This window comes from Suricata suricatta, chromosome 1, assembly GCF_006229205.1.
Source record: "Suricata suricatta isolate VVHF042 chromosome 1, meerkat_22Aug2017_6uvM2_HiC, whole genome shotgun sequence".
Lineage (NCBI taxonomy): Eukaryota > Metazoa > Chordata > Mammalia > Carnivora > Herpestidae > Suricata > Suricata suricatta.
Window position 1 is genome coordinate 162,272,030 of NC_043700.1, and position 22,023 is coordinate 162,294,052.

At 38.5% G+C, this 22,023-nt stretch overlaps 1 long non-coding RNA gene across 1 annotated transcript in view; it reads right to left on the reverse strand.

Annotated features, from left to right (window-relative positions):
- The window catches only part of LOC115298344, a 31,182-nt gene that overhangs the window by 3,861 nt on the left and 5,298 nt on the right, over window positions 1-22,023 (reverse strand). The gene's annotated exons all lie outside the window — the stretch shown is intronic.

Sequence of the window (22,023 nt, forward strand, 5' to 3'; positions counted from 1 at the left end):
AGCCTCTCTCTTCTCTACCCAAACTGAGAGCAAAGAGCAAGAGAAAGTTAATGAAGGATAAGTTAAACTGATGAGGGCTAACTGGAGGATGCAGCTCATGAGAACCAAACTGACCTGTCACCTGAACCCCAGAATTAGACTTCCCTACCCTGTTCCACAGACAAGCACAGAATTACATTGTGTCCTGCATGGGGCTATAGGCACTTATGACTTTATGGGTACTCTCTTCCACCAAAAAAAAATGTGTTTAATTATATTTTATGACACTGGTATAAATAAATATATATTTTTTAAATATTTTATTTGACCTACAAGTTCATATTTTTCCTTCTGATTTTAAATTAAAACATTAGGGACCTCTGAAAGTATGTTAGACCCTAGACATTGTGTCTTCCGTGTCCAATGGAGAAGATGCCCCCGGGCAACACACTGGACCAAGTAAGTATTAAATCCTAAAAAAAAGTGTATGCTCTCTGAGAGCAGCCTTACTCAAGAAAAAGAAGAAATGAGGCAAGATGCCTAGTGTTTTCTTCCCAAATTTACCAATCAGATATCACTCTTTCTTTCCTGGGATGGGTAAAGAGATAGTGAGAAACTAGGAGTTATACCACCTTGTTTAATCCACATAAAAGAAAACATCAGTAGAGAAAAAGCAAGCCTCCCTTAGCAAGTCTGTCCTTACCATTGAAATGGTTGCTTTCAGTTATCATAATCTGATAATTCTGGCCTTTCAGATGACACATCTAGCGGTGCCTGGGTGACAGTTGGTTGAGCATCTGACTCTTGATTTCAGCTCAGGTCATGATCCCAGAATTGTGGGATCAAGTCCCACTTCGGGCTCCACACTGTGGAGTCTGCTTAAGAACCTCCCTCTGTCCCTCTGCCCTTCCCCCCTGCTCTCTATGTCTCTCTGTCTCTCTGTCTCTCTCTCTCTGTCTCTATCTCTCCCTCTCTCAAGTTAAAAAAAAATCACACATCTAATTCTTCTTGCTCCAGATTCCTGTTTGCCAGAAAACTTTCTGATTATAACTATATGGCTTTCCAGATAGATTTTCCTACAAAGAACATTTATCAAGCAACTGATAAAACAAACAATCTGCTCTTTGATTTCATTTGTCATTGTAAATTAATCAATTAGCATTCTGATTTACTATTTTACTCACATGAAATTGGTTAGCATGAGAATCCATGGATTTTTTTTAACTCATTCATTTAAGTGATTTGACCATTTTATGGGACTAGGAAAATTGAAATTCGAAATCTAAACCATTGATGGCTTAATCTAAGGTACTGCAACCCCAGAGGACCCCACCTCAGTGATCTGCAATTTTTTTGTTAGCAGCAATTCATTTTTTCCATTCTCTAACCACAATGTCCTTCTGCCCTCTCAGTTTCTAATAATAGTGTATCCTCAAATTAAATGGGTGGTAGGGGAAAAAAGGAAGAAACACTCTAAATTTTTTCCACAACTGTTATTGCCTTCTAGTTCTAGCCAATGTCAGGGAATTATAAATACATGACCTTTTTCCGTGGCTCATAATTAGGGAAGAATTAATCATTATCAGTTAGATCTGTGTAAAAAAAAATCACATTCTTTGCCTTTATTTTTTTAAGCTTATTTATTTATTTTGAGAGAGACAGCATGCTCACAAGTGGGGAAGGGCAGAGAGAGAAAGGGAGAGAGAGAAAATCCCAGGCAGGCTCTGCACTGTCAGCACAAAGCCCAATGAGGGGCTCAAACTCATAAACCATGAGATCATGTCCAGAACTGAAGTCAGATGCTTAACTGACTGAGCCACCAGGAGCCCCCAAAATCATATTCTTTATAATAAGCTATCCATTGGAAATTTTCATTTGGTCTTAACCACCTCCATGGGCAGACAAGATGTCATCTTGGATCAAGATGAAGGGAAACTGGTAACACAACAAAGTTTATAATGGACCATGTCAATAGTTATATTCTTTCATTAAATATATATGGAGATGTAGAATTAGATGTATGGAGTGATGTGCCACTCAGTAGGCTTCTAACATAACTGGAGGCTGGGAAGTATTATCGAGCTGTGTGCCCAGGAAGAAAAGGAAATAAATTTTGGTAAATACATATTAAGTTCTCAACAACTTGGATTATTATCCCTAATTTCAGAGAAAATGGAGGCACAGAAAGAGTAAATAACTTCCCTGAGATCATATAGTCATGACCCAAACCCAAGCCTGTTCAGTTCAATAAACATTTGTTGCACCCCTACTCTATGGCAGGCCCTATGGTGGACATTGAGGGTACAGCCTGGTCTTTCCTTAAAGAACTCCACCAGTTTCCTGACATCAATTCAGTAAACCTACCATCATGACCACTCATGATTTCTGCCAGCCTTCTTGGTTCCGCAGGAATGACATAGCTCCTCCTAAACAGGAGTACTTTTATACCCTATGATCTAGATGCCACCCTTCACCTTTATTCTTTTTTTAAAAATATTTCTAATTTTCTTTTTTGAGAGAGAGAGAGAGTGTGTGTGTGACCGGAGGAGGGGCAAAGAGAGAAAAAGGCATAGACTCTGAAGCAGGCTCTAGGCTGTGAACTGTCAGCACAGAGCCCCACACAGATGGGACTGGAACTCACGAGCTCTGAGATCATGACCTGAGCCGAAGTTGGATGCTTAACCACCTGAGCCACTCAGGCGCCCCAATGTCCTTTGTAACTTTTTGTTCTGAAAAATAGTTTTAGACTTACAGAAACGTTACAAAAATAGTACTGAGATCATGTATACCCTTCACCCAAGCTTCCTTTATTTTAACAATTTGCATAACCATAGTTCAATGATCAAAAGCAGAAAGTTAGCATGCAATCATGCTAATTATAGAAATTATTGAAATTTTACTGGTTTTTGCGTTAATGTCTCTTTTTCCTGTCCCAAAACCCAGTCCAAGATCCCATACTGTATTTAGTTGTTGGGTTTCCCTAATCTCTTCCAGACTATGACAGTTCCTCAGTTTTTCTTGTCTTTCATGACCTTGATACTTTTGATGAGTATTGGCAGTCATTTTGCAGAATGTCTCTCAATTTCGTTTTACTGATATTTTCTAATCATCAGATTGAAGTTATGTATTTTGAGCAACAATAGCATAGAAGTGATACTGTGTTCTCAATGTATCATATCAGAGGGTAAATGATGTCAATACATCTTATTACTGGTGGTTTTAATCTTGATCCCTTGGTTAGGCCAATATCTACCAGGTAGTAAAGTTGCTATTTTTACCCTTTGTATTGATAAAAATCTTGAGGGAGTTACTTTGAGACTATGCAAAAATCCTGTTTTGCCTCAAACTGTCACTCACTGATTCTACCATGCATCAGTGGATCTTGCCTGCAACAATTATTACTGTTGCATTTGCCTAATAGAGATTGTAAATTTCCCTTATTCATTCTACATTACTAAATGGAATTTTTCTGTGAGGAACAGTAATTCCTTCTCCCTAATTTATTTGTTTAATTCTATTTATGTCAGTATGGATTTACGGATAGTCTATGGGTTATAATTCAATATTATCATTATTTTGTTTCTCAAATTGTTCCACTTTAGCCATTGGTAGCTCCTTCAGACTAGTTTCTGTATCCTTTTGACCTGTCTACTTCCTTTTTTAAGCACTTCCTTATTTTCTCATACCACAAGATAGTCTGGTCTTCTTGGAATCAACAGCTTCTCCAAGGGGAGCCCCTGGTTCCCTTTATTAAGGGATGGCATTTTTGAACCAACCTGGGTACTAGATGTGCTCACTGCTACTAGGGTATCTTAGTGAACAGACCTAAGGAATTACATGTATGTATATTAATGCACATATGCACCACACACATTTATATTTATTCTTATCTACTATCTGTGTGTGTATATGTGTGTGTGTGCATAACTATGAACTTTTCTGACACCAATTGATTCCAGATCACAAAGTTTGTTCTAGCTTTTTCTCTTGTTTTTTTTTTAACTTTTATTTATTTATTTTGAAAGAGAGAGAGAGAGAGTGCACGCACATGCACACTCAAGAAAGTGGCAGAGAGAAAGGGAGACAAAGAATCCCAAGCAGGTTCCAAGCTGTTAGCATCAGAGCCTAACACAGGGCTCAATCTTACAAACCATGAGATCATGACCTGAGCCGAAATCAAGAGTTGGACACTTAACTGACTGAGCCACCTAGCACCCTCTCTTCTTTTATTTGTAACTTTCTTTCTCCAACAATAAGAAACCTGACACTCTATCTACAGTATATTCACCCGTATGTTAAATCCTAGTATACACATAAAGTAGAGAATGCTAATGCATACCAATGTGACAAACAGATTTATTAAGCACAGTATTTGTGTAGGTTTTTTTGTCTTTAGTCTACAGTATCTAGCCCAGATACTGTTCACTTGTATTTTTAGTACCTCTTTTTCCAACTAACATCTTCACTCACTAAAGTGTAAGTAGATTTAATCCTTTTTAAGTGTTTATTTAAATTCCAGTTAGCTAACTTGCAATGTAATATTAGTTTCAAGTGTTCACTATCATTCAGAATAGAAGGGGAGATGAAGAATTTCCCAAACAAAAATGAAAGTTCATGACCACTAAACCAGCGCTGCAAGAAATATTAAAGAGGACTCTTTGAATGGAAAGGAAAGACCCAGAGTGACAAAGACAAGAAAGGAACAGAGAAAATCTCCAGAAACAATAACAAAACGAGTAATAAAATGGCATTAAATATATTTTAATACTTTTTTAATGCCTTATCAGCATTTAAAGACCTAAGCCCTCTCCCAAATAAAAACCACTGTTCTGTCACCCCACATCCGTTGCACACAGTCCCCAGAGCTGAAGGCAGTTGAATTAATAGTATATTCATCATCTCCATTTCCTTTGCTTATACTCATTCTTGAACTCATTGCCCTCAGACTTCCATCTTCACTACTCCCCAGAAACCACTCTTATTAAGATCACTTCTAATCTCTGTATTCCCATAATCAGCAGACAAATTTTTGCTTGACCTCTCAAAAAAATATTTCACACTGTCCAGCTCTCTCCTCCCTTGGCACCTAAGGCCAACTCTCCCAGCTTTCCTGCTTCTCCTGGCTAATCCTCTCTGTTCTTCACAAGTTCCTCTTTTTGTCCCTTACCTGGTGATGCTTCCCTCATTCTTTTCATCGCCCTCTTCTATTCTTACTGTCCAATGCCCTGAATAATCTCAGTACATATAATTCTTTTTCATTAACATCTGTATGAAAAGGCCCCAAAATCTGGAACTGCGATTTAGATATTTCCAGCAGGTGCCAGAATCATATATCCAAATGCCATTTAGCCAATCTTCACTTGAATATCTCAGAGGAATTTCAAAAGTAACACATTTAATTATTGACCTGTCACCAGACCTGATTCTCCTTAATAAGCTTATTTTCAAACACTTTTTTAGTACTCTCTTTCCCTTCACTTAGTCTAAGACTTCAGATGTAAGGGAATTAATCCTTTTCATACTTAGTTCCATATTTTGTTCAGTAACAATTCTGACATGTGACCCTTATTGCTGAGAACAACACACTTTCTAGTATTTAAATCATGCTTTTCTAAAATCAAATAGAAATTTACTTTATAACACTTTCAGAGCAGTAAAAACCTTAATTTTTTGTTTTTGTAGCAATGCATTCCTCGCATCCAAACATCATCTCCTGGTTTCTCTCAATAAAAAAATAAATATTTTTATGTTGCATTTGGATTGCATTCATTTCAGTTCCAGAAGTTAGAAATGTATATATTTAAATTTTGCTTAAAGTACCAACTAATGAGGAAAATCCATATCTAGTGTTCCTTTAATTACATTTACAATGTGTCCTGAAGTTTCCAAAGCCAAAGATTCCTGGGCTTCCTTCACGATTTTTCTGTATTACACCCTTGGCTCACCCACACACAATTAGCTGTACTGCAAACAATATTCTTTCTAAAATGTAAATCTGATTAGGTCAGTTTCCTATTAAAATTCTCTCTTTTGTGCTTCAAAAGACACCATCAAGAAAATGAAAAAACAATCCACAGAAGAGAGTTTTTTGCAAATCATGTATCTGATAAGGTACCTGTAGAATGTATAAAGAACTACTGCAACTCAACAACAAAAACACAGATAACCCAGTTTAAAAAATGGACAATGTAAGATTTAATAGATGGAGGCAGAGATGAGAGGAAAGAAAGAGACCAAGTTATGGAGCCAAGAAAGCCTTTATTGGGATCTGTGATTCCCAGGCGAGGTTCCGTGACTCCGGGAGTGGGCAGTCAGGGAAGTCGCGCCTGGTACGGGAGGGGCGAGGTATTTTGTGGGCAAAAGACTTCCAACTTCCGGTCTGGTCATGGGAGGGCAGACCACCAAATAAGGGCACTTTAGGGACGTGGCAGGATGGGATAGGTTGCCTCCTCGGTCAGGGTGATGGGAAGCTGGGGCTTCATGATTGGCTGTTTTCAAACTGGCTCGGAACATTCCAGGTCTGCAGGTGAGGGGTGGGGTCGGTGCACCGTGTTTTTCTCCAACCCACAGCAAAATGGCCGCTCAGTCGCCATCTTCAGGTAACTCTTACAGACAAAAGATGGGACGTCTAGGTGACTCAGTCAGTTGAGCTTCTGACTCTTTTTTTTTTTTAATTTTTTTTTTAATTTTTTAAATGTTTTTATTTATTTTTGATACAGAGAGAGACAGAGCATGAGAGGGGGAGGGGCAGAGAGAGAAGGAGACACAGAACCGGAAGCAGGCTCCAGGCTCTGAGCTAGCTGTCAGCACAGAGCCTAACACGGGCTCGAACCCACGAACGTGAGATCTGACCTGGGCCGAAGTCGGAGGCTTAACCGACTGAGCCACCCAGGTGCCCTCTTTTTTTTTTTTTTAATGCCTTTATTTTATTGTGAGAGACAGAGCAGAGAGCGAGCAGGGGAGGGGCAGAGAGAGAGGAAGACAAAGAATCTGAGCAGGCTCCAGGCTCTGAGCTGTCAGCACAGAGCCCGACACGGGGCTTGAACCCACAGACTGTGAGATCATGACCTGAGCCAAGTCGGATGCTTAACCAACTGAGCCACCCAGGTGCCCCGAGTGTCTGACTCTTGATTTCAGCTCAGGTCATGATCTCAGGGTTGCCTTATTGAGTCCCGTGCTAGGTGTAGAGCCTGCTTAAGGTTCTCTCACTCTCTCCCCCTCTACCTCTCTCCCCTGCTCACACACATTTCTCTCTCTCTCTTTCTTTGTTTCAAAAATAAATAAATGAAAAATTTTAAATATAAATTAAAATGAGCAAAGGATCTGAGCAGATATTTCTCCAAAGAAGATCTACAAATAGCCAATAAGCACATGAAAAGATACTCAACATTGTTAACCATCAAAGGAATCCTATTAACCATGTGCTGATGCAGAAGCACCAATCCCTCAGAACTATCCAATAAATACTTAGACAGTAAAGGACTTGCCTGCCTGTGCCTTTCATATGCCAAACCAATCAATCCAGAGCCCGTACCCCTAAACACTCCTCATCATTTTTATACTCCAGGCTAGTATTTCTCTACCGTAATTACCCCAAGGCCAGGTACCAGACAACTGGAGCAGCCCTTTACCCCAGGGCCTGTGGAACTTATTCAGCCTAGCCAACTCGAAACCTGCTTACCCGCCTCACCCGCTTCTTCCCACAGAAACCACAGTAAAAGTTCTTACACATATTCCCCTCCCCTCTTTACCTAAACTGGTGCCTCCTCTTTGGTTTCCTCAGCCATGGCTTGGTGTACCCCTTCCTCTTGAGATCTGTGAGTATGACACCTATCTTTTCACTGGCAATCTTATCTACTGACCATGCCAAACTTGAATAATAACAAAACATACATTTTAAAACAGAAATGCAAATTATAAATATAATGAGATGCCACATCACACCCACCAGGTTAGGTGTTATCAAAAAGATAAATAATAACAAGTGTTAGCAAGGATGTGAAGAAAGTGGAAACCCTCATCCATTGCTAGCAGAAATATTAAATGGTACACCTGATTAGAAAACAGTCTACAAATTTCTCAAAAAAATAAGTATATGGTTATCATATGGCCCAAAACTTCCACTCTTAGGTATATGTCCAAGAGAAATGAAAACATGTACACATAAAATCTTGTATGTGAATGTTTATAGCAACTTTATTCATAATAGCTAAAAAGTGGGAACAGCCCTAATGTCTATCAGCTGATAGATCATATGTGATATATCCATGAATAGGATATTATTCAGCCATAAAAAGGGATGAAGTATTGACACATACTGCAACATGGATGAAACTTGAAATCATGGTAAGTGAAAGAAACCAGTCACAAAGGACCACATATTGTATGATTCCATTTATATGAAGAGCCTAGAATAGGCAAATCTATAGAGACAAAAAGTAGAGTAGCAGTTGCCTAAGGGCAGGTGGGAGGAGGGATAACAACTAAGGGGTACAGGTTTCTTTCCGGGGTAATGAAAACGTTCTAAAACCGACTGTGATGATAGATGCACAACTCTGTGACTACTCTAAAACCCATTGAATTGAACATTTTAAATGGATGAATTATATGGTTCATGAATTATATCTCAATAAAGCTATTTTAAAAAACTAACAAAAACTCTTCAAAGGCTTCCCACTGCCCTCAAGATAAAAACTAAACCACTAAGACGAATTGGGCAATAAGAAATCTGGCTCCTGGGGCACCTGGCTGACTCAGTCTGTGGAGCATGTGACTCTTGATCTCAGGTTTATCAGTTTGAGTTCTATGTTGGGTGTAGAGATTACTTAAAAATAAAATCTAAAGAAAGAAAGGAAGAAAGAAAGAAAGGAAGGAAGGGAGGGAGGGAGGGAGGGAGGAAGGAAGGGAAAGAAAAGAAAGAAAGAAAGAAAGAAAAATATGGCTCCAGCTTACTTTTCCAATGTCATCACTCACGAGTCTTCTCTTCATCAGTCATTACTCTTCACCTTTTACTCTAATTCTGGCCATGCTAGACTTTTTTTTTTTTTTTTTTGGTCATTTCCCCAAACGTGTGTGGCAGTTTTAAAATATATTGACTGGGCGCCTGGGTGTCTCAGTTGGCTGAGCGTCCGACTTTGGCTCAGGTCATGATCTCACAGCTTGTGAGTTCGAGCCCCCTGTCAGGCTCTGTGCTGACAGTTCAGAGCTTGGACCCTGCTTCATATTCTCTCTCCATCTCTTGCTCTCTCTCTCTGCCCCTCCCCTGCTCAAGACTTCTCTCTTTCTCAAAGATAAATAAACATTTAAAAAATTAAAAATAATACAATTTTTAAAATTAAAAAATGTGGGGCACCTGGGTGGTTCAGTCGGTTGGGCCTCCGGCTTCGGCTCAGGTCAGATCTCACGTTTGTGGGTTCGAGCCCCGCGTCAGGCTCTGTGCTGACTCTAGCTCAGAGCCTGGAGCCTGCTTCGGATTCTGTGTCTCCTTCTCTCTCTGCCCCTCCCTCTCTCATGCTCTGTCTCTCTCTGTATCAAAAATAAATAAAATATGAAAAAAAAATTAAAAAATGTAAAAATTTCTGATTTCTGGAAAGAAAAGAATACTTCTTAAAAGAATATATCTTAAAAGAATATAAATTGTTTTGAGTTGAAAGAAAACATAAGGTAACATTTGTATGCAGGATGTTTATTGCTACAAAAAAGTTTTCTTCCTCTTAAAGTAATATAACCAATTTTTATTTAATTTTAGAAAATAGGGCTTAAATACTAGAAAGAATGTTATTTTAGCAATATGTGTCATATTTCAGAAATATCATTAAGTAAACATGGAGGAAGATATAATTAATTTATATCTGAAATTGTAAACCAATCCAACAAAAATATTTTTTTTAATTTAAAAAGTGTCTCCATGGGGCACCTAGGGGTTAAGTGTATAACTTCGGCTCAGGTCATGATCTATTTCATGGTTCGTGAGTTCGAGCCCTGCGTCAGGCTCTGTGCTGACAGTTCAGCCGCTGGAGCCTGCTTTAGATTCATGTCTCCTTCTCTCACCACCCCTCCCTCACTGGAATTCTGTCTTTCTCTCAAAAATAAATAAATAAACTTTAAAAAAAAGTGTCTCCCTGTTCATAAAAACAGTTAAAAATATATGTAATGCTTGAAAGGAGACCAAATAAATAATATGAAATTTACTTAATTTCCAAGTGGGCCAAACCAACTTATTTCCTTTTATTTCTCCTCTAGCAAAACTTGAATATACCACCCAATTCTTATGTCCAATTAAAAAAATAAACATCATCACACACATTTTTTCCCCACTCCAAGTTTATTTTATGCCACAAGTCCCGATAGGTATTTGATGACTTTTAACAAAAGGGAGAAGTTTTGGTCAGCAGAATTCGAAGGCAGCCCTAAAGATTCCTGCCCTTTGATGTATATGCCTTGCATATAATCCCCTCCCCTTGAGTGTGAGCCCAGTGAATATGGTAGAGCATCATTCCTGTGATTAGATAACTAAATTGGAGTTTGAATTAATCAAAAAGGAGATTATCTTGGGTGAGCCTGCCCTAATCAGGGAAGCCTTTTAAAAGAAATAAACCATCAGAGAGTTTTCCTCATCCATTGAAAATAAAGAAAACTATCATTTTATCATAGAGTGTCATAAGCAAGGATGTGAGGGCAGCCTCTAGGAACTAAGACTAGTCCTCAGCCAATAGCAAGAAGAAACAGGAACTTTAACCACATAAACACAAGGAATTAAATTCTGTCAACATCCACAGTGAGCTTGAAAGAGGACCCTAAGTCTCAGATGAGATTGTAGCCATGGCCCACACATTGATTTCTGCCTGGGGAGACCCTGAGCAGAAGACCCAGTTAACCCAAGCCAGACTCCTGACTGATGTGAACTGTGAGATAATAAAAGTGTGTTGCTTTAAGCTATAAGTTTGTGATAATTTTTTATGCAGTAAAAATAACTAGTACAAAGGAGATATGAGATAAGCCTGCTCCCCCTTAGATTCTTTTATTATTATTACTATTGTGGTCAAAACACAGAGCATAAAATTCACCACCTTGTCTATTTGTAAGAGTGTAGGTCAGTAGTGTTGTTTATTCACATTGTTTGAAATACACCTCCAGAGGGGCACCTGGGTGGCTCAGTCGTTTAAGTGTCTGACCTTGGCTCAGGTCATGATCTCACAGTTTGTGGGTTCGAGCCCCACGTCAGGCTCTGTGCTGACAGCTAGCCCAGAGCCTAAAGCCTGTCTTCAGATTCTGGATCTCCCTCTCCCTCTGACCCTATCCTGCTCACGCTGTCTCTCTCTCAAAAATAAATAAAAACAGTACCAAAAAAAAGTAAAAAAAACAAAGAAATACACCTTCAGAAGTTTTCCATCTTGCAAATCTAAAACTTTATACCTATTAAAAAACAACTCCCCTGATCCCCTTCCTTCAGCCCTAATAATCTCCTTCTACCTTCTGTTTCTATGAATTTCTCTAGATATCTTGCATAAGTGGAATCATACAATATTTGTCTTTTTATAACTAGCTCATTTCACTTAGGATAATGTCTTCAAGGTTCATACATGTTCCAGCACGTGACAGTATTTCCTTTCTTTTTAATGCTGAATAATATTTCACTGTGTACATATTTATACCACATTGTGTTTATGCATTCATCTGTCAATGTATGTTTAGGTTCCTTCTATTTCCTGGCTATTATGAATAATGTTGCAATAAACATTGATATGAAAAATATCTCTTTGAGATCCTGTTTTCAATTCTTTTAGATATACCCAGAAGTGGGATTGCTGAGTTATATGGTAGTTCTATTTTTAATTCTTTGAGAAAGTGTCATACTATTTATTTCCTGGAGTGGTTGTACCATTTTATACTCCCACCAACAGTATACAGGGTTCCATTTTCTCCACATCCCTGCCAACACTTGTAATTTTCTGTTTTTTTTTTTAATGTTTGTTTATTTGATTTTGAGAGAGAGCAAGCAACGCAGGGACAGAGAGAGAGATGGAGAGAGAGAATCCCAAGCAGACTCTGTGCTGTTAGCACAGAGCCTGACACGGGGCTCCATCTCAAGAACCATGAGACCATGAACTGAGAAATCAAAAGTCAGACACTTAACCAACTGAGCCACCCGAGCACCCCTGGGTTTTTTATATTGGTCATTTTACTGGGTATGAGGTAATAACTCAATGTGGTTTTGATTTCCTTTTCCCTGATGAGTGATGCCAATAATCTTTTCATATGTGTATTGATCATTTGTATATCATCTTTGGAGAAATGTCTAATCAAATCCTTTCCCATTTTTTAATTGGGTTATTTAACATTTTTATTGTTGAGTTGAAGGAGTTCTTAATATATTCAGGACATTAACCTCTTATCAGATATATCAGATACATGACATGCAAATATTATTTCCCATTTAGTAGATTGCTATTCACTTTGTTGACTGTGTCCTTTGATGCAGAAAAGTGTTAGTTTGAAGTAGTCCCATGTGTCTATATTTGCCATTTTTTCTGTGCTTTTGATGTCATATCCAAGACTATTGTCAAGTTCAGTGTCATGAAGACTGACTCTTTTGAATCTTAAGAAAGAATGCTCTCCAGATCCAGATTCTTCAAATTATCTATAATGAAATACTAGTTTTTTCTTTCCAACCCATTGCCAACTACAGTTTTATAAAATATGATAAAAGTTAATTATTTAAAAATGAATTAAAGGGGCGCCTGGATGGCTCAGTTGGTTAAGCATCTGGCTTTGGCTCAGGTCATGATCTCACAGTTCATGGGTTCAAGCCCCGCATCAGGCTCTGTGCTAACAGCTCACAGCCTGGAGCCTGCTTCCGGTTCTGTGTCTCCTTCCCTCTCTGCCCCTCCCCCTCTCATGCTCTGTCACTCTCAGTATCAAAAATAAATAAAACATTTAAAAAAATGAATTAAAAAACAGACATCAGGGGCACCTGGGTGGCTCAGTCAGTTTAGCGCCCCACTTTGGCTCAGGTCATGATCTTGTGGCTCATGGGTTTGAGCCCCAAGTCGGGCTCTGCACTGACAGCTTGGAGCCAGCTGCGGGTTCTGTCTCCCTCTCTCTTCCTGTACTTCCCCTGCTCACACAATCTCTCAATAATAATAAATAAACAAACATTTTAAAAAATGCACAGACATCAAAATACAAGCTGACATTTAAAACAATTAGTGTTTTTAAAAAATTTATAGTTTTTTTTTTTTAGTTTATAGTTTACTAGTGTTTATTTTTGAGAGAGAATGTGCATGCGAGTGGGGGAGGGACAGAGAGACAGAGAATCCTAAACAGGCTCCGCACTGTCAGTGCAAAGATGTGGGCCTCAAACCCACCAACCTGTATCATGATCTGAGCTGAAATCTGTTCCTCAACAGTGGACTGACTGAGTCACCAAGGTGCTCCCCTGGCATTTTCATCATTAAATTAAACAAACATAAGTTACTTTATTAAACTTCTATAAAAGTTTCTAAATGCTTGCTCTCAATTTCTATAATTATCTGGATACGGACAGGTAACACCAATTTAAGAACTAATTCTAGCCCACAGTGCATACTCTTAAGACTTTGAGTAGCACTTCTCTAGATCTTCCTCAAGGTGTAATACGGAAAGGTGAGGTAACCATCGCGCCTCTCTGGCTTACAGACAGAGCATCCCAAAATAGTTATAATTTCCTATGAGCGCACAGGGACTGGTTATGCCTTCGAAGGAGAGTGAAATATGCCATTCCAAAATGTGCCACTTTGGCACGTGGGTCCTTTTGAGCTGAAGTCAATAAAGACCCGGCAGACTCAAGAAAAACTTTTACCTCTCCGGTAACTACCAAAAAGAATTTAAATAGGGGGCTTGGCCCAGAAAGAGACCTATTACCAGAGACAACTTTTTATCAGTAAGACTCATCTGTGTGGCAGGACAACACCTCATTACCAAACAGGCTTTTCTTATCTGCTGAGAATTACACTCCTCTCCTTTGAAGCCCCAGGCCACTATCCCATTCCTTAGCTGAGGGTGGCGTATAAACCTCAACTACCTGACATGTCTCATCTTTGGGGCTCTGGTATCTAGGAAACTTAATTTGTTTTTGTCCTGTTAATCTGTCTTATGTCAATTTGATTATTAGACCAGCCAAAGAACTTAAAAAGAGAAGAAGGGGATATTTTTCCACCCTAGCAGTTGGCGATCATAAAGGGACTTTCACTGAGTGGACATTGCTCACTCTGGGACTGCTCAGCTGAGATCCTGGGACCTCTGGAAAAAGCCAGCAGAAGGTAAGATTGACTTACTTGTCAGTCTCCTAAATCTCTACCTGCAGGATCTGATGGAAGCAAGGCAAGGTGAGAGTCCTTTTCTTTTTCTAAACACAAATTAGCAGGAGGGGAGCCTGGGCGGCTCAGTCAGTTGAACGTCCAATTCTTGATTTCGGCTCAGGTCATGATCTTGCACTTCATGGGATCCAGCCCCGTGTCAGGCTCCATCCTAACAGCACAGAGCCTACCTGGCTCCCTCCCTCTCACTCTCTGCCCCTCCCCCACTCACATACATTCTCTCTCTCTCTAAAAATAGATAAACTTAAAAAAAAGATTAGCAGGAGAAAAGATTTGCGTGAACTAAGTTCCTTGGGTATAGCAATTCTGGTAAAGATTTGGTATGAGTACTCTTGATCCCTATTGATTCCTTTCCCCCAGAGATGGTCATTGTTTTCTTTTGTTTCTGCCATTGTGGGTTTGGCTTTATGACCAATGAGACTGCTCTGTCTGGTCTCCATCAATTACAGGATGCAAATACCAGTATACGTGTGGCTGACAGCCAAATAGCCTGTGGATCCAATATGAAAAACCAGACTGGGTCCGACTTGAGCTAGACTAGGTCCCGTGTGAGGCAGCATTCCCTTTGTCTGACTGCGCCAGCTCTCAGAAGACTTTGTTATAAGGAGTCTAGTCTGTAAGGGGCCTTTCTCGGCTTCATTGTCTTTGTAGTGCTACAAGTCCCATTCTGGCAGCATCTGCCTGGTGTCACCGAGAGCAAGTCTGTGACTGGGGGCATCTCACGTTCTTGTAGGAAACCACAGAACTGTTTTCACTGTATCTAACCACCTGTGACAGTGGATGCCTCTGCTTTCTTCGGCTACCTCTGGGAGTGAGCTTACCGGATCTTGCAAGGGACGCATCTTTTGCACTGTCCTTTGAAATGCCTCTTTTGTTCTTGGTTGAGCCATAAAAAGGCATATTGGTTTGAATCACTATTGAGAGTAATACAAGATTCTATTTATCAATGGCCATATATGATGGATGCTTTGAATTGCCTATTTTTGAAAGAAAAAAATTTTAGAGAGCTCTCATCCTAAGCAATTGTCTTTTTGGTACTAATGGAAGCAGCAAATTAAACAGAGGATACAAAGAAGTATCACAGCCAGCTATAGAGACTCCCTTAACAAGATGAAAGAACAGAAATTAGACTTAGAACAAAAATTAACGCCCACATCCAATGTAAATTCCCTTTCTTAAAAATCTGTTTCCATTAGCCTATTTTAGCATCCCTCTTCCTACAAGATTTGATGCATATAGTTTACTCATGTAAATGCTGAAAGCCTGGAATTGAATTTAGCAGAAATACCTGAAACAGGCAATAGGGCTCACTTTGCTGTTTCCTACAACTTCTACTTCCCAGGGCTCTGTAATCTGGCTCTGCCAGTTTCAGGCCTTCCTATGCAATGTCCTTTGTGGATTTACTCTGGACCCCTAGTACAAAGAATTCATGTCCTATGTACAGCAGCAGACCTTTTAAAGTTTAAAGACATATTATCTCCACTTCCAAAAGCTCATACCAAATTTAGAGAAGAGCTAGAAAGATCAGTGGCCATTCACAATTCTACTCACAGGAACCTTGGTTATCTGCTAAGGGGTGTTCTTCCCACCCACAGTTACCCGTAGTTAAACCAGACAGCCCCCTGAGGAAACCACCCACCCTCACCATTAACAGAGGAAACAGATAACCAGAATTTCTCCTAGGACTTCCTACAAGTGATCAGCTGAAGGCCAATGTTTAGAAGTTAATAGAAGCAATAGCAGAGGCTTTTCCTGATAAGGTAAAGTGGTTCAAGGTTGAACTGTGAAGCAAATCAAAGGTAACATAGTTGAATGGGTAAGTCAATTTCCCATGTCATTTAGGCTGCAATCCAATTGTTTGAAGAATTGAGAGCAACTGTCCTTCTCTTACAAAACTTTGCAAAACTACAAGTGCAACTCTAGAAGCAATTCAAAGTTCACCTATTCCTTTTTACCAACTCCCAAATCTCCCCAATTTATATCAAAGGCTTATAAACACTGGCCTCAGAAAACCAAAGTCCTTCTTGGAGAAGTGTGTTTCTTTCTCTAAGACTTTGTGATGTAAATGTTAATTTATCTAGGCCATTTCTATAAAGTACAAACTTCAGGGAAGTAATTCTTACCAGAAGAAGAATGAAAGAAAGAGGGAACGGTCATTTGAAACTGAGACAAATGAAAAAATTAAGTGACTTCTCCATTAACATTAGGTTTTTTAAAAATGTTTATTTTTGAGAGAGAGAGAGAGGAGAGAGAATCTCAAGCAGGCTCCATGCTCAGCACGGAGTCCAATGCCATGCTTGATCTCACTATGCTGAGTTCAGGACCTGAGGCCAAAATCAATAGTCAGATGTTTAATTGACTGGGCCATACAGGCACTCTTCATGACAGTAATTTTAAAACAAAAGCTATAACATCTCTGTTTCTGTCTGTTTGTCTATATATACACGTGTTCTAAATAAATGGCATTTTCCTACCTCCAGATGGTATACTAAAATTAACTTGTAAAAGAGCTCTAATTGAGTTAAAGGAATCTGTTTATATAAATTAAGTATTACTAAACATTTCAGGAATAGAATAGAAACTGTAAGTTACCTTAAGATGGCAACCCAGCCGCCATTTTGCTGTGGGTTGGAGAAAAACACCATGCACCAACGACCCCCACCCCCTCACCTGCAGACCTGGAAGGTTCCGAGCCAGTTTGAAAACAGCCAATCATGAAGCCCCAGCTTCCCATCACCCTGACAGAGGAGGCAACCCCATCCCGCCACGTCCCTAAAGTGCCCTTATTTGGTGGTCTGCCCTCCCAGGACCGGACCGGAAGTCTTTCACCCAGAAATTACCTCGCCCCTCCTTACCAGGCAGGCGATTTCCCTGACTCCTCACCTGGGAATCGCGGATTCCAATAAAGGCTTTCTTGATTCCATAACTTGGTCTCTTTCTTTCCTCTCATCTCTGCCTCCATCTATTAAATCTTACAGAAACTAACCCAAATGCTTTTCAGGTTCATATAATCTGGGAAAATAAACTTAAGCCAGTTTAAGTTGATTTGTTTAATTAAAGTGTGTACATCTCGGGGCGCCTGGGTGGCTCAGTCAGTTAAGCGTCCGGCTTCAGCTCAGATCATGATCTCGTGGTTTGTGGGTTCAAGCCCCGCGTCAGGCTCTGTGCTGACAGCTAGCTCAGAGCCTGGAGTCTGCTTCCGATTCTGTGTCTCCCTCTTTCTCTGACCCTCCCCTGCTTGCACTGTCTCTCTCTGTCTCTCAAAAATAAATAAAAGACATTAAAAAAAATTTTTTTAAATAATAAAATGTGTACATCTTTAGAGTTACCAGCATAAATAAAATAAACAAAAAAAAATTTTTATTCTACGTGGGATTACTAAAGGTCAAATGAGTTCATGTTATCTCTTACAAAATTTATCAACCAAAAAAAAAATAGGTTAATATAATGGCTGACTTTTGTCTAACGTCTCAAGAAGTTTGTGTGGGTAGCCTCAGCATTATTGTTAAGAACAAGTAAATTAACTGGATATAAGTAGAATAAAAAGGTTTTGGGTGAACTTTTTAAGTAGTTTCCCCAAATCTTTTTGGTATCTTGAAGCCTTAAATTTTGCTATAAGTTAAAGAATGAGTTGTGTTCATTAACTATCCTGATCATTTCCAAATAAGATAAAATATTGGAACATGAATTATTGAGCATAGGCTTATCCACTTTTTGCTTCCTTTTACAGAGAAACTAAAGATATTTGGACATATTAGTAAATATGTTTTGTGTCATGCTAAGAAATTTACTATGAGAAATCACGTTTTAAAAAATTAACAAGTGTTAATTAATTTGCCAAGCTGCAGAATGCTAATATAAGAGGAAGTTCATAATAGTTTAGTTCTTTATTTTCACAAAAAATGAAGGTTATTACGGGTTAAATTTTTCCTTTTTTTTTTAATGTATATGTTTGAGAGAGAGAGACAAAGTGTGAGCAGGGAAGGGGCAGAGAGAAGGGACACAGAATTTGAAGCAGGCTCCAGGCTTTGAGCTGTCAGCACAAAGCCCAATGCAGGGCTTGAACTCACAAACTGTGAGATCATGACCTGAGCTGAAGTCACACTTAACCAACTGAGCCACCCAGATGCCCCAAAGGGTTAAAAAAATTTTAATGTATGTATTCTACCAAACATTTAAGGGAGACTTAATAACTATTCTTAAACTATTACAAAAATAGAAAAGGAAAGCTTTCAAATTCATTCTGTAAAGCCAACATTACCCTGATACCAAAACAAGATAAAGACACCACAAAAAAAGAGAACTACAGGCCAATATCCCTAATGAACATAGATGCAAATATCCTCAACAAAATATTGGCAAACTGAAAAAAAGTATATTGGCAAACTGAACCCAACAATACATTAAAAAAATCATTCACCACGAACACGTAGGATTTATTCCCGGGATGCAAGTGTGGTTCAATATTCACAATCAGTGTGCTACATCACATCAACAAGAGAAAGGATAAAAAAATATGATCATTTCAATTGTGCATAAAAAGCATTTTACAGAATACAATGTCCATTCATGATAAAAACCCTCAGGAAAGTAGGTTTAGAGGGAACATACTTCAACATAATAAAAGACCATATATGAAAAACCCACAGCTAACATCACACTCTATGGTGAAGAATGGAGAGCTTTTGCCCTAAGATCAGGAACAAGACAAGGATGTCCATTCTTATCTCTTTTATTCAACATAGTGCTGGAAATCCTAGCCACAGCAATCAGACAAGGGAAAAACAGCATTCAAATTGGTAGGGAAGAAGTAAAACTCTCACTGTTTACAGATGACATGATACTATATATTATAGAAAACCCTGAAGACTCCACCCCAAAACTACTAGAACTGATAAATGAATTCACTAAAGTTGCAGGATACAAAATTGATGTACATAGGGGCGCCTGGGTGGCTCAGTCGGTTAAGCGTCCCGCTTCGGCTCAGGTCATGATCTCACAGTTTGTGGGTTCGAGCCCCACGTCAGGCTCTGTGCTGACAGCTAGTTCAGAGCCTGGAGCCTGTTTCCGATTCTGTATCTCCCTCTCTCTCTGACCCTTCCCTGATCGTGCTGTCTCTGTCTGTCTTTCAAAAAAAAAAAATCGATGTACATAAATCTGTTGCAACTCTATATACTAGTAATGAAGTAGCAGAAAGTTAAATTAAGAAAACAATCCATGTAGGGGCACTTGGGTGGCTCAGTCAGTTAAGCATCCAACTATTGATTTCAGGTCAAGTCATGATCTTGCAGTCATAGGATTAAGCCCTGCATCAGTTTCCCTGCTGAACCTGAAGCCTGTTTGGGATTCTCTCCATCCTCCCTCTCTCATGTTCCCTGCTGATGCCTTCTCTCTCTCTCTCTCAAAATAAATAAATTAACTTAAAAGAAAGAAAGAAAGAAAATCCCATTTACAATTGTATCAAAAATTAATAAAAATACCTAGGAGTAAATAAAAGAGATAAAAGGCCAGTACTCTGAAAACTACAAAATACTGAGGAAAGAAATTCAAGATGACACAAATAAATGGAAAGGTATTCCATGTTCATGGATTCAGAGAACAAATATTGGTAAAATGTCCATACTACCCAAAGCAATCTATACATTTAATGCAATCCCTATCAAAATACCAACAGCATTTTCACAGATCCAGAGCAAATGATCCTAAAATTTTAATAGAACCACAAAAGACCCTACATAGCCAAAACAATCTTGAAGAAGAAAAACACAACTGGAGATACCACAACCTCAGATTTCAAGTTATACTACAAAGCTATAGTAATCAAAAACAGTATGGTATTGGCACAAAAATAGACACATAAATGAATAGAACAGAATAGAAAGCCCAGAAGTCACCCATGAATAAATGGCCAATTAATCTTCAACAAAAGAGGTAATAATAAATAATGGAAAAAGAAAGTCTCTTCAACAAATGGTGTTGAGAAAATTGGACATCTACACGCAAAAGAATGAAATTGGCCCACTTTCTTGCATCACACACAAAGATAAACTCAAAATGGATTAAGGACCTAAATGTGAGACTCAAAACCATAAAAATCTTAGAAGCCCCAGACAGTAATAAAATATTGGGATTACATCAAAATAAAATATTGGGATTACATCTGCACAGCAAAACAAAACAAAACAAAACAAAAAGAACAATCAATAAAACTAAAGGACCACCTACTGAAGGGGAGAAAATATTTGCAAAAGACTTATCTGATAAAGGGTTAGTATCCACAATACATAAAGAATTTATACAACTCAACACCCAAAAAACAAATAATCCAATTAAAAAATGAGCAGAAGACATGAACAGACATTTTTACAAAGAAGATATATAGATAGCGAACAGGCACATGAAAAGATTGCTCATCATCAGGAAAATGCAATTCAAAACTACAGTGAGGTATCACTTCACACCTGTCAGAATGGCTAAAAACCAAAAACACAAGAAGTAACAAGTCTTGGGAAGGATGTGGAGAAAAAAAGAACCCACATGCACTGTTCAGGAGAATGCAAACTGGTGCAGCCACTGTGAAAAACAGAATGGTGGTTTTTTGAAAAATTAAAAATGGAACTACCATATGATCCAGTAATTTCACTACTGGGAATTAGCCCAAAGAATATGAAAACAGTAAATCAAAAACATATATGCACCTTATGTTTGTTGCCGCATTATTTACAATAGCCAAGATATGGAAGCAGCCCAGTGTCCATCAATAGATGAAAAGATAAAAAGAGGTAGGGTATACATATACAAGGGAATATTACTCAGCCATAGAAAAAAATAAAATCTTGCCATTTGCAACAACATGGATTGGATCTAGAGAGTATAATGCTAAGCAAAGCAAGTCAATCCGAGACAAATATCATGATTTCAGTCATATGTGGAATTTAAGAAATGAAACAAATGAACAAAGGGAAAAAAAGACTCTTAAATATAGGAAACAAACTGTTGGTTACCAGAGAGGAGTCAGGAGTGGGGAGGGGTGAAAAAGTGATGGGGATTAAAGAATACACTTACTATGATGAGCACTGAGTAATGTATAGAATTGTTGAATCACTATATTGTACACCTGAAACTAATATAACACTGTATGTTAACTATACCGTACTTAAACCTTTTTTTAATGTTATCTCTTCATTCAAAAAAATATTCTAATATATGTAATTAAACCTATTAGAAATAACAGGGCAAACATCTAAGGATCCAGGGAAGGTAGAATGTGTGTTTTCAACAAAAGTGGTATGAGGGAAAAAATGCACTTTTGTTAAAGGAAAAGAAGGTGAATTTTGTCCTAAAGAGAGACTTGTTATTTCAAAATGAGAAAGGGGGTAAAACATAAGACAAAATCTGAAAATTATGTAGCATTTGTGGAAAAGGGATCTTTAGAAAGGAATTTTATGCATGGTCAGGACTGACAGAGATTGAAAATAATTTAATTAGATGAATGAATTTTAAATATGAAAAGTAAGCTGGTGCAAAATTAGAATTTGGTTTTCTATCTGTTCAAAGGACAAAGTTTTCTTACACTATTGGTTTTCTCTTAATAGATTATAAAATGTTTATCTTTACCTCTTAAAGTAATCTGCCTAGAAAACAAAGATTCTTTTTGCCAAAACACTTTTCTTGTGCTGTCCTTATC